The sequence below is a fragment of the Heterocephalus glaber genome, unplaced genomic scaffold, assembly GCF_053883595.1.
Source record: "Heterocephalus glaber isolate CG9 unplaced genomic scaffold, H.glaber_assembly_v1.0 deba00000809, whole genome shotgun sequence".
Classification (NCBI taxonomy): domain Eukaryota; kingdom Metazoa; phylum Chordata; class Mammalia; order Rodentia; family Bathyergidae; genus Heterocephalus; species Heterocephalus glaber.
This window is the reverse complement of record NW_028258163.1, coordinates 9,252,509-9,266,546: the sequence shown is the minus strand read 5'-3', so window position 1 is coordinate 9,266,546 and position 14,038 is coordinate 9,252,509. Positions and strand designations below refer to the sequence as shown.

General features: G+C 36.0%; 1 protein-coding gene and 1 non-coding gene across 3 annotated transcripts in view; one reads left to right on the top strand and one right to left on the bottom strand.

Annotated features, from left to right (window-relative positions):
* Positions 1 to 14,038, bottom strand: part of Dph6 (diphthamine biosynthesis 6) — a 213,321-nt gene that overhangs the window by 75,632 nt on the left and 123,651 nt on the right. The window lies entirely within an intron of this gene.
* On the top strand, positions 12,031 to 12,133 carry LOC147829021 (small nucleolar RNA U13). Its single transcript, XR_015449829.1, has one exon. It is a non-coding gene; the product is annotated as a small nucleolar RNA U13 (small nucleolar RNA).

Genomic DNA, 14,038 nt, shown 5'->3' with positions numbered 1-14,038 from the left:
GTAAATCAATAAATGGAATACGCTATATTAACAGAGTCAAGGACAAAAACCACATGATCATCACAATAGATGCAGAAAAGGCATTCGACAAAATCCAACACCCATTCATGATAAAAACCCTACAGAAAATTGGAACAGAAGGTCTTTATCTCAACTTGATTAAGGATATCTATGAAAAACCAATAGCCAACATCATACTAAATGGTCAAAAATTGAAAACTTTCAGGCTAAAATCAGGAACAAGTCAAGGATGCCCACTATCACCACTCCTGTTCAATATACTTCTGGGAACATTAGCCACAGCAATTAGAAAAGACAAAGAAATAAAAGGAATAAAGATAGGAAAAGAAGTTAAACTGTCATTATTTGCTGACGATATGATACTTTACATAGAAGACCCAAAAAACTCAGCCAAAAGACTTCTAGACTTAATTGACACATTCAGTAGAGTAGCTGCATACAAGATTAACACTCATAAAACAATAGCCTTCTTGTACACAAATAACAGACTCCCTGAGAGAGAAATTAGGGAAACAATTCCTTTTACAATAGCATCCAAAAATATGAAATATCTAGGAATCAGTCTAACAAAGGCAGCAAAAGACCTCTACATTGAAAAATACAGCACTCTGAAAAAAGAGATCAAAGAAGATACAAGAAAATGGAAAGACATCCCTTGCTCCTGGGTAGGAAGAACCAATATAGTGAAAATACCCATACTTCGAAAACTACTATATAAATTCAATGCAATGCCAATTGAAATTCCAACAATATACTTCACAGAACTAGTGAAAACAATCCAAAAATTCATTTGGAACCAGAAGAGACCTAGAATAGCTAAAGCAATTCTAAACAACAGAGACATGGCTAGGGCTATCACAATCCCCAAGTGGAAACTATACTACAAAGCTACTGTGATAAAATCAACATAGTACCTACCAGCAAAAGAACAGACCTGAGGATCAGTGGAATAGATTAGAAGATGCAGAAACAACTCCAGACATGCTCAGCCACCTCATCTTTGACAAAGGAGCCAACCACCGTCGTTGGAGGAAAGACAGCCTGTTTAATAAATGGTGTTGCAAAAACTGGATTTCAACCTGCCAAATATTGAAACTAGACCCATACCAATCACCATGCACTAAACTAAGATCAAAGTGGATTAAACATCTAAATATTAAAACAGAAACACTAAACTTGCTGGAAGATAAGTTAGATAGAACTCTTGAAGACACAGGCATAGGAAAAGACTTTATGAACAAAACCTCAGTAGCACGGGAACTAGCAGAAAGAACCAACAGCTGGGATCTCACCTTATTAAAAAGCTTCTGCACTGCAAAAGAAACCACCAACAGAGCTAACAGACAACTTACAATATGGGAAAAAAGTTTTAGCAGCTGTACCTCAGACAAAGCACTACTATCTAGAACATATAAAGAATTGAAAAAAATCAGACTCCCCAAATTCAAAGACCCAATTCAAAAATGGGCATCTGAAATGAACAGACATTTCTCACAAAAAGAAATAAAAGCAACAAATATATGAAAAAATGTTCAACATCACTTGTCATTCAAGAGATGCAGATGAAAATAACACTGACATTCCACCTCACCCCAGAAAGAATGGCTGCTATCAAGAAATCAACAAATAACAAATGCTGGTGGGGTTGTGGGGAGAAAGGAACCCTTCTCCATTGCTGGTGGGAGTGCAGACTGGTGCAACCACTGTGGAAGTCAGTATGGAGACACCTCAAAGGAGTAGGACTGGAGGTCCCATTTGACCCAGCTATTCCCCTGCTGGGTATCTTCCCTAAAGAATTAAAAGAATCACACCACAGTGATATATGTGCACCCATGTTCATAGTGGCACAGTCTGTAATAGCTAAAGCTTGGAAGCAGCCCAAATGCCCATCAACTGGAAACTGGATAAAGAAAATGTGTTTGTTTTTATAAAATGTAGTACTACTCAGCCATAAAGAAGGAAAAACCAGAGTCATTTATAGCTAAATGGATACATGTCGAGGCCATACTCTTAAGTGAAACAAATAGGACACACATGTGTAAATACCGAATAGTGTAAGAAACTGATAGTGTAAACAAGGATTAAAATGATTAAAATGAATAACTGATAATTTGAAATAGGAAAAAGGGTCCAAAGATGAAGGAGTAAGGGGAAAGGAAAAACTATGAGAAAAGAAAAAAAATGGAAATGAAATCTATGTAACTAGGGAAGGGCAGAGGGGGTGAAGGGTGCACAGTTAATGGGGGAAAAACAAATAAGAACCGAGATATATCATGTACAGTTACAAACACACAATGATAAATGTAAACGAATTGTATATCTAAAATGTACCAATAAAAGAACAAAAAAAAATAGTAAGGTACCATGAAAAATCAATACAGCAGCTGCTAGACGATCAAAGAAGAATAATATAAGACTGATTGGAGTCAATGAAGAAACAGGAGAGAGTGCAGATGAGATTAAAAAAAAACCATTCACAGAGGTAATGGCAGAAAACTTCCCAAGCAGGGGCAAAGAACTTGACATACAGATAAGTGAGGCATATAGGATGCCAAATAGCCTTGATTAAAAAAAATCCACACCTAGGCATATAACAGTTTTGATTCCAGAAACTCAAAAGAAAAACAAAATTCTACAAGCAGTTAGAGAAAAGAAAAAAATCACAAAGGAAAGCCCATCAGAGTCACAGCAGACTTCTCAATGCAAACCCTCAAGGCAAGAAGAGCTTGGAGTGACATATTTCAAGCCCTAAAGGAAAACAGCCTCCAACCCAAACTGACGTACCCTGCAAAACTATCTTTCAAAATTGATGGAGAAATAAGATACTTTCATAATAAAGAGAACCTTAGGAACTTCACGAATACCAAACCAACACTCCAAAAAATTTTAGACAATATCCTAGGTAAAGACAATGAGGATAACAACCCGAGGAAGACCAGCAGAATGAATCCATTGGGTATGACAAGAAATTAAAGCAAGGGGGGAGAATCCAACAAAAAGAAAAAGTCATGACAAAGATAAGTCAAAACATATCAGTTATAACGATCAATGTTAATGGTCTCAATTCACCAATCAAAAGAAATAGACTGTCAGAATGGGTCAAGAAGCAAGATACAATATGTGGCATAGAAGAAACACACTTAATTCAAAAAGAAACTCACAAACTGAAAGTTAAAGGGTGGAAAACAATGCTCCATGAGACAGGAACCTGAAAAAAAGTAGGAGCTCCTCTCTGTAGATCAAGTGGATTTCAAACCAACACTGATTAAGAGAGACAATGAACGACAATACATCCTTGTAAAAGCAACAATCCAAGAGGAATAGATGACGATCATAAATATATATGCACCAAACGTGAGTGTGCCCAAATATATGAAACAAATACTAATGGATATGAAAAATCAAATAAGCACTAATACAATGGTAGGGGAGGACCTCAATACCCCGCTGTCACAAATAAATAGATCAACTAGACAAAAAATAAGCAACAAAATACTAGCTCTCAATCAACCTCTTGAACAAATGAGCTTAACACATGTTTACAGAGTGTTCCACCACACAAAATCAGAATACACATTCTCTTTAGCTGCACACGGGTCATTCTCCAAACAGAAAACATACTTGCTCACAGAACGTGTTGAAGTAAGTGCAAAGAAAATGATGCTATCCCCTGTACATTATCAGACCATAGTGCAATGAAATTGGAGATCAACTGCAAAAGAAACCACAAGAATTTCATAAACACATGGAAACTGAACAACACACTTCTGAATAACCAATGCATCACAGAGGAAATTAAAGAAGAAATCAGACAGTTCCTACAATTCAATGAAAATGCCCGTACAACCTATCAAAATCTATGGAACACAATGAAAGTAGTCTTACAAGGGAAATTCATAGCAGTGAATATTCATATTAGGAAAAAAAATCAAGCCCAATTAAACAACCTGATGCTGCTGAACTTCAAGCTTCTAGAAAGAGAAGAGCAGGACAAACCCAAAGCTCATACAAGGGAGGAAATTATAAAGATCAGAGCAGAAAACAATGCAACGGAGATTAAGAGACGATACAAAAAATCATTGAAGCCAAGTGTTGGTTCTTCGAAAGAATAAAGAAAATTGACAAACCTTTAGCCAAGCTTACCAGAAAAAGGAAAGAAAAGGCCCAAATCCATGCATTTAGGAATGAAAAGGGTAAAGTTACAACGGACAAAGCAGAAATCCAGAGGACCATCAATACTTACTTCGAGAACCTATAAGCCAATAAGATGGAAAACATGGAAGAAATGGATAGATTCCTAGATATGTATGAATTACCAAAGTTGAACAAAGCTCTAAAAATTCTAAACAACCCACTATCAACCACTGAAATTGAAAACATAATTAAAAACTTACCAAGAAAAGTCCAGGACCTGATGGCTTCACTGAGGAATTCTAAAAGACATTTAGAGAAGAAGTATTGCCACTACTCTTCAAACTCTTCAGTGAAATTGAGATGGAAGCACTACTCCCAAATTCATTTCTGGAAGCAAGCATCACCTTGATCCCCAAAGCAGAGAAAGACTCAACCGAAAAAGTGAATCATAGGCCAATGTCACTAATGAACACAAATGCAAAAATCCCTAAGAAAGTAGTGGAAATAGAATGCAGAAGACCATCAAGAAGATCATCCACCCTGACCAAGTGGGATTCATCCCAGGGATGCAGGGATGGTTCAACATGTGCAAATCAGTAAATGTAAATATACTATATCAATAGAGCCAAGGACAAAAACCGTATGATCATCTCAACAGATGCAGAAAAAGCATTTGACAAAAATCCAACACACATTCACGACAAAAACTCTACAAAAAACTGGAATAGATGGTCTCTTCCCCAACCTGATTAAAGCCATCTATAAAAAACCAACAATCAATATCATACTAAATGGTCAGAAACTGAAATCCTTCACATTGAATCAGAAACAAGACAAGGATGTCCACTATACCACTCCTGTTCAATATAGTTTTGGAAACATTAGCCACAGCAATTGGACAAGAGAAAGAAAAGGAATAAAGACAGGAAACAAAGAAGTTAAATTATCATTATTTGCAGACAACATGATACTCTATATAGGAGACCCAAGAACTCCACCAAAAGTCTTCTAGACATAACAACCAAATTCAGTCAAGTAGCTGGATACAAGGTCAACACACAAAAATCAATAGCTTTCCTCCACATGAACAACAGACTCACTGAGAGAGAAATAGGGGAAACAATTCCTTTCACAATAGCATCCAAAAAACTGAAATACCTAGGAATCAACCTAATGAAAGAAATCAAAGACCTCTTCTCTGAAAACTGTAGCACTCTGAAAAGAGAGACTGGATGATATCAGAAAATGGAAAGATGTCCCTTACTCCTGGGTAGGAAGAATCAACATAGTGAAAATGGCCATACTTCCAAAATTACTATATAGATTATGCAATACCAATTGAAACTTCAGCAGCATAGTTCATGGACCTGGAGAAAACAATCCAAAAATTCACTTCAAACAAGAAGAGACTCAGAATAGCAAAAGCAATTCTGGGCAACACAGACATGGCAGGGGGTATCACAACCCTCAACTGGAAACTACACTACAAAGCTACTGTGATAAAAACAGAATGGTACTGGCAAAGAAACAGACCCAAGGACTAGTGGAACAGATTAGAAGATGCAGAAACAACTCCAGACACACTCAGCCACCTCATCTTCAACGAAGGAGGCAAACACCCTCACTGGAGAAAAGATAGCCTCTTTAATAAATGGTGCTGGAAAAATTGCCTTTCAACTTGCCAAAGATTAAAACTAGACCTACATCTCTCACCATGCATTATACTAAAATCAAAATGGATTAAAGATCTAAATATTAAAAAAAACACTGAACCAGATGGAAAGAGGCTAGATAGAACTCTTCAAGACATTGATGTAGGAAAAGATTTTATGAACAAAACCTCAGTTGCCCGTGAACTAGCACAAACAATCAACAAGTGGGATCACTTATTAAAAAGTTTCTGCACAGCAAGTGAAACCACCAGCAGTGTGAAGAGACAACCCACAATGTGGGAAAAAATCTTCACCTGCTGTTCCTCAGACAAAGGCCTACTATCTCCAATCTACAAAGAACTTAAAAAGATCAGACCTCCCAAATTTAAAGACCCAATCCAAAAATGGGCATCTGAAATGAACAAACTGCTCACACAAAGAAGTAGAAATAGCAAATAAATATATGAAAAAATGTTCAACATCACTGGTCATTTGAGATGCAAATGAAAACAATGCTGAGATTCCACCTCACTCCAGAAAGAATGGCTGCTATCATGAAATCAACCAATAACAAATGCTGGTGGGGCTGTGGGGAAAGAGGAACCCTACTCCACTGCTGGTGGGAATGTAGACTGGTGCAACCACTGTGGAAATCAGTATGGAGATACCTCAATGTATAGGGATTAGAGGTCCCTTCTGACCCAGATATTCCCCTGCTGGGTATCCTCCTAAAAGAATTAAAAGAATCATATCACAGTGATATATGTGCACCCATGTTCATAACAGCACAATTTGTAATAGCTAAAATGTGGAAGCAGCTGAAATGCCCATCAACTGGAGTCTGGATAAAGAAAATGTGTTGTTTTTTTTTTACAAAATGGAGTACTACTCAGCCATAAAAAATGAGAAATTAGAGACATTTATTGTTAAATGGATTCACAATGAGGTGATACTCTTAAGTGAAATAAATAGGACACACACGTGTAAATACTGAATAGTTTCTCTACTGTTAGAAACTGAAAGTGTAAATAAGGACTAAAAGGTATAATGGACATTGTGAAATAGGAAAAAAAGGGGCAAAGGGGAAGGGGAAGTGGGACGGGTAGGGGAAAGGAAAGAAGGGAATGGAATTAATATGAGAAAATGAAAAACTGGAAACAAAGTCTTTGTAAATAGGGAGGGATGGAGGGGTTGAAGTGAGGGAAAAGGAATGGAGAAAAAATAAGAACCAAGAGAGATTATGTAAAGGTGCAAATTTCCAATGATGAATGTCATTATATTGTATACCTAAAATGTACCAATAAAATTCGTTTAAAAAGGAAACAAAGACAAAGAAATAACAAACAAACAGAGATGCCAGCTGAAAATGTATAACTAGAATGCCTTAGGCTATACTGTGTGAGAGATTCTCATAAGAGCTCAGAAGACCAAAAAGCTGGTAAAGCCAATGCTCAAGAGGTTTCTGCTGAAAAGAAGGACTGCACTGGCTGCTAGACTCTAGACGATGTGTGTTATGCCTTGGCAGAAAGTTTGTCTGCATTTTGTGCGTGTCCAGAGACTTTGCCTAAGACTGAGATTAAGAGCAGCAGACTAATCAATCTCACACAAGAAATATAAATTAAAGTGAGATAGGAATAAAGGTAAAGAGAAGTTCGAAAGAAGTGTGTCTGGGTGACCAGGAAATCTCAGGCATGAATATAAGAGCCAAAAGTGTAAAACTCTTAGAAAAAAACATGGAAGCAAATCTTCATTAACACTGAGTTAGGCAATGATTTCTTAGATATAACGTCAAAAAAGTTATCAAATAAATAAATAAATAAATAAAGTGGACATCAAAATTTAAAACTTCTGTGCTTCAAAGGACATCACCACAAAGTGAAAAGAAAATCAATACTATGGAAGAAAATATTTGCAAATCATGTATCTGATATGGAATGTATACCCAGAATATATATAAAAGAATATCTAAAGCACAATACAGTAATGAAAAGACAACTAATTGAATTAAAAGACGGCCACAGGGTTTGAACTATAATTACTCCTAAAAAGATATATGAATGACCAGTAAGTATATGAGAAGATGCTCAATATTCTTGGTAATTAAAAAAATGCAAGATAAAATCACAGTAAGTTACAATCCTATATCCATTAAGACAGCTATAGTAAGAAAGAAAATACTAAGTGTTGATGAGGAGGTGACAAATTCGGAACCCTCTTTCATTTCTGGTGCTAATCTAAAATGGTATAACCAGTTTGGAAACTGGTTTGGCAGTTCAACATGCTGAACAGAGAGTCAACATATCTACCCCTAGTTTTATATCCAAGAGAAATAAAAATACAACTGCACAAACACCTTCCTATGAGTGTTCACACGAGCTTTATTCATAAGCAGCAATAAATGGAAATGTCAAGTTCCCGAGTTCGATCCCTAGTACCAAAAAAAAAAAATCTAAATAAATGGAAATGAAAATGTCCACGAACTGATGACTAGCTAAATAAAGTATGGTGTATCTTTGTAATGGAACACTGTATGGCAATAAAAACCTGTCATGGGCCAGGGATTTAGCTCAGTGGTGCTGCCACCTGCCTCGCAAATGCAAGATCCTGAGTTTGATCCCCAGTAACAAAAAAATAAAAAACAAAAACCTACCGCTGACACATACTATAATATAAACACTGAAACCATTATTCATAATGAAAGCCAATCACAAAAAGACACATACTATAGGATTTTATTTATGTGAAATATCTGGATAGGCAAATATGGGAAGAAATATAGACACAAAGTCCTCATGGTGCTAAAGGTTGGTAGGTAAAGGATAGAGAAGGTTGGAAAGAAGTAGAAAATGACTGGTAAAGAGCACAGAGTTTATCCGTGGGGAAACAAAAGTATTCTAAATTTCGACTGTGCTCATGATTGCACAATCTGCAAATATAGTAAAAACCTGAATTATGCACTTTAAATGAAGCATGTATTATGGTATTGATAGCTCCATAAAACTGTATTACACAAATATAAAAGTATATAATATACAATAGCTACCTACTCAGATAACATAGATTAAAAAAACTTTTATCAAGGGAGATAAGAAGCTGGAATTATAGTTCAGTGGTAGGGTACTTTCTTAGCATACACAAGGCCCTGAGTTCGATCACCAAGAATTAAAGAAAAAAAGAAAAGAAAGAAAAAAAGGAAGTAAAATTCATAAACAACATCTAAAATTTTTAAACTATTCTCAGAAAACACATAAACAGAGGCAGTGTTTCTGTTAGACTATTTCAATTAAGTTTTTAATATCGTTATCTATTAGTATGTTGAATGCCAATGTGACTTCCCTAGAGAAGAACAGATTATTGTGACTTAAGTAGTAAGTAAATAATACCATTCTTACTCTTCTCTTTTCCAGCTCTTATCTCAAGAGTAAGACATGAGAATGAGATGTAATCTTGTAAGTAATTTTACATGATAGGAGGCCCTCCCCCAGTAAAAAAAAAAAAAAAAGAATTCATGTATTGATTTAGGAGAAAAAAAGCAGCTGCCCCTGACCCCTGTTGGAGAGAGTTTGCTTGGAAAAGTAAAAGGAAAGACTTGAGTCTTCATACTTTGGAATGTAAATAAATTTCTGGTGAGGATGGGCAAAAACTCCTGGTTTATAACCTAGGAAGTGGAAATGTCTCCAAGGTCTTGGTCTCATCTCCAGCTGTGAAATGCAAACATATAACTCTAGATGTGAATCTATTTGGTTATAAAGTAAGTTCTTAAAGCAAGTCTTCAAAGTAGGTTCCAATTTTCTGCAAAATTTTCTCAGAAAGTCAGGTTTGGTGGCACATACCTGTAATCTCAGCACTTGGGAGGATGAGGCAGAAGGATTACCCTGTGTTTGAGGCTAGCCTGGGCTACATAGTGAGTTCATGGGCAGCCTGAACTACACAATGAGACTCTGTTTCCAAAAACAAATAAAACAAAGCAAACAAACAAAAAAATCTTCTCAGAAAGCTCCAACGCAAAAATATAAAAACATTTTTTTCTGCAATCCCACATACATAATGCAGTAAAAAAATAAATGAGAAACTGAGTTAAGCCAAAATACTAGCTTATTAAATCAGAATCAAACAAATCACAGAATTTAGCCAGTATCAACCTTAGTGACCATTTTAAGAACAGAAGTAATGAAACAGCACAGCAAATCAGGCAGAGGCACAGGACCATAACTACAGCTCTTCCAATGCATATATATTCTAACCCAAATTAGTCTAAGGAAACTTGGAATTATAGTACATTTTCCATTATTTCTCCATGAGAACAAATTTTCTATAAACTTTATATTCAGTGGCTACAGTGGTAACTAGAGATTATCAATTGATGACCTCTGGGTATGTCTTGTTTGAGGATATAACCACATAACAGATATCCCAGTCACTGGCTTGTAGATGTCATTATGCAACATGCTCCCACCAGGACAACACAATGTCATTCTTTATCTGCCCCATTACGATAAGTATTTCACAAAAAAGAAAAAGATACCCTTTTATCATGATACCTGAGCCACCAGCAAACAATTAAAAGCCACACTGTCCAGTGATGTCCTGCCATAATTTGGACTAACTATAGTGTTCTTGTAAGTGAACAACCTTAGCTTGGCTTCTGGCACTCCTAGTCACTGATTTTTAAAAACAACAACTTCTTTAGTCATTAGAATATTCAATAGTCCTCCCTAGGTAAAGGCACAAGCTCTTTTTTTGCACTGTTGACTGATATGATGTCTCTAATTAAATACTCTTATTAGTACACTCATTTACAGCTTTGTTGTCCCTCTAGGGCAGGAGTGATGAACCTATGACATGCATGTTGCTTTTCTTTTAAGACAAAAGATATTAATGTGCACGTTATTTTTTCTAAACTACAACCTCAGTATTCAGGTTTAATTGCAATGTTGGCACTTTGGAATAAAGTGGGTTTTGGGTTGCAGTTTGGGGACTAGTTTCTAAAAGGTTCACCATCACTGCTCTAGGGCCATCTCCAAATGCTGCCTGTCTCCTGGAAAAGAGCTCCCTCTAGTGTCCCAATTTAGATTAGAAGTCTTTTCATCATGATCAGCTTTAAGAAACATTGCTTTGTTCTGATGCAGTACCCTCCCATGCCAAGACTAGTATCAAAAATCCACATAGAACATCAAGACAGCATGAATAATACTGATAAGTCAAAGCATATGCTATTCCCATGGTGTGTTAATGAAATTTATGTAATTTAGGAAAATAGTTTGTACACTTAAATTATATCGCAAAGATCATCACCAAATACATCTCTGCTTGGGCGTATCATTGATTTTCCATAAACATACTTTGTACCAGTCCAGAGAGCATTATAAGTATTTTCTATTAATTAAACACATTCAAATCTAGTTTCTTTGAGGGTGGTCTTCTAATCTCCTTAAATAAATTCTATTCACATTCACATATTTTCATTTGAAGGAGATCATACTATGGCAGACCATACAAATCTGCTTTCATTATACCTAGGTGGATGTCTTAGCAACAATTGTTTTATGTTCACAGAGCATAAAATTTCTACTATTCAGAATCTTTTACATATATAATTCATCAATAATAGTTAAGTCACCAAAAATGATCAGAATAACTAAATGGTAACTGCAGGGGCTGAACTGCCTACAGTGAACTACCCTCACAACTTCTGAGTTATCAAATGGCAATCTGCCACTCTGTTGCTCCAACTGTCCAAATGGAATCTTTAGGTAGAACTTGTACATCACCAATTTCCCTTCTCTGCAGAAAACAGATCTAGATTGGTTGTTGTTAACGTCAGTTAAAGTTACCATTAGATCTGTGAGAAATGTCTAAGAGGGGTATTCTGTAGCTTCAAGGTTGTGGTATGGAAGTCACATGGTTCCATCCCTCCAGAGAACTGTAATTCACCTATAATTGCCTTTCCATCTTTTATAATTCCCCTCATTTCCATTTATTACCTGTTTTGACACATAGCCTTTTCTCTATAATTAGGCTTCTGGCTCTGTAGATGTATTATAAACCCATAGGACCAGTAAAAACAGCAACCCTGGTAACACTTTTCCTTGGCAGAAATTATAGTATTTGATAGATAAAGACTCACAGGACACTTGCTTTGTGTTTACAGATAGGTCTTAAATTGCTCAAATGGGAAGAAGTTATGCACGCCTCTAAAAGCTTTTAGGAACATGCATTGTCAATCCCTTTGTGGTTCCTAAGTATGATGATTGGGTTTTCACACTATAGTGTGAGATTGCCTCCTTCAAACCTTGTTATAGTGTTGGCACATTGCATGTCTGCTGTGAATAAAGACGACAGGGGAGTAAAAGGAAGGGGGTGGAGAGGATTCACTGTCAAATTTACTGGCATTCATATCGTGTTTTGTGCACTGATAACATACTTCGTTTGGGACATGCAATGTTAATCTCAGGCCTGTTTCTACCAGACCAGGAAAAACGAAAATAAAGTTTTTTTGAAAAGGGAATTGTGCATTTATATTGCTTCCCATCACTTCATTTCTACCTCACAATCCTAGAGATCATCCACTGCTGGGGATCTTCCCCAAAGAATTAAAAGAATCATACCACAGTGATATATGTGCACCCATGTTCATAGCAGCACAGTTTGTAATAGCTAAAACTTGGAAACAGCCCAAATGCCCATCAACTGGAGACTAGAAAAAGAAAATGTGGTTTTTTAATAAAATGGAGTACTACTCAGCCATAAAAAATGAAAAATTAGAGACATTTATAGCCAAGTGGATGCACATTGAGGCAATACTCTTAAGTGAAATAAATAGGACACACATGTGTAAATACCAAATAGTTTCTCTGGTGTGAGAAACTGAAAGTGTAAATAAGGGCTAAATGTATAATAGGTAATGTGAAATAGGAAGAAAAGAGGCAAAGGAGAAGGAAGTGGGAGGGCTAGGGGAAAGGATAGAAGGGAATGGGATTAATATGAGAAAATGGAAAAATAGGAACAAAATCTTTGTAAATAGGGAGGAATGGAGGGGTTGAAGGGAGGGCTGGGCAAGGGTGAAAAATAGGAACCAAGAGAGATTATGTAAAGGTGCAAATTTCCAATGATGAATATCATTATATTGTATACCTAAAATGTACCAATGATTAGAATGAATAATCGATAATGTAAAATAGGAAGAAAAGGTCCAAAGGGGTAGGGGCAGTGGGAGGGGCAGGAGAAAGGAAAGAAGGGAAAGGAAAAAATGATGAGAAACGGAAAAAATGGAAATAAAGTCTTTGTAAATAGGGAAGGGTGGAGGGCATGAAGGGAGGGCTAGGAATGGGGAAAAAATAAGAACCAAGATGCATTATGTAAAGGTACAATTCCCAATGAGAAATGTAATGCTGTTGTATACCTACAATGTACCAATAAAAGAATTTAATACAAAAAAAAAATCCTAGAAATCTTATCAGTACAGCTCTGGTATTACTTCCATTCAAACTCAATGTTAGTACCAAATCATCTAATTAGCTAACCCTTAAACCTCTATAGTTTTTCTATTGATTTAGATATTTTATAACCTAATGTACTTTTTAAGCAAAAGGTTTTCTAGTGATGGGTAAAAGTTGACTCTCTTTTCTTTTGGTTCCATTGTTATCTCGCTCTATCTTTTAGCAACCAGGTGAATCCTGCTAAAAGCAGTCCAAAAACAACAGCTCCTCCCCTCTATTAATCAGTATGATTTTTTTTTGTTCTGCCATGAGATCCGCAATTAATATCCTTACAAGGAGATTATATGACTTCTTTCTTTCAAAGGAGTATACACCAATTACAGGAAAGAATGGATAACAGACCTGCTAGTTGGCCTTTTTGTTGCCAGTAATTATTACATTTTCTAATAAAAAGCATATTGTGTGTTCTAAAGAATCAAGATTTTTAATTGTGGAAGAAAACATATAGAATTATTATAGTTCTCAATTTGATTTCAAAATATGAACTAATAAGGTGTTAGATACACATATATACAAATACATAAATATATGTCATTTCATACTAAAAGAAACCAGGGATTTTTGAAAAGAAAAAAAAGAATTTTCTAGGTGTGGAACTTAAAGTGTTCAAGATGACCCATATGTTCATATCAGCACCATTTATAATACTGCCAAACTGGAAACCAGCTGTATTTCATCAGTGGCAGAAAGGACAATTAAATTGTAGTATATTCTTGCAATGTCAGAATACAA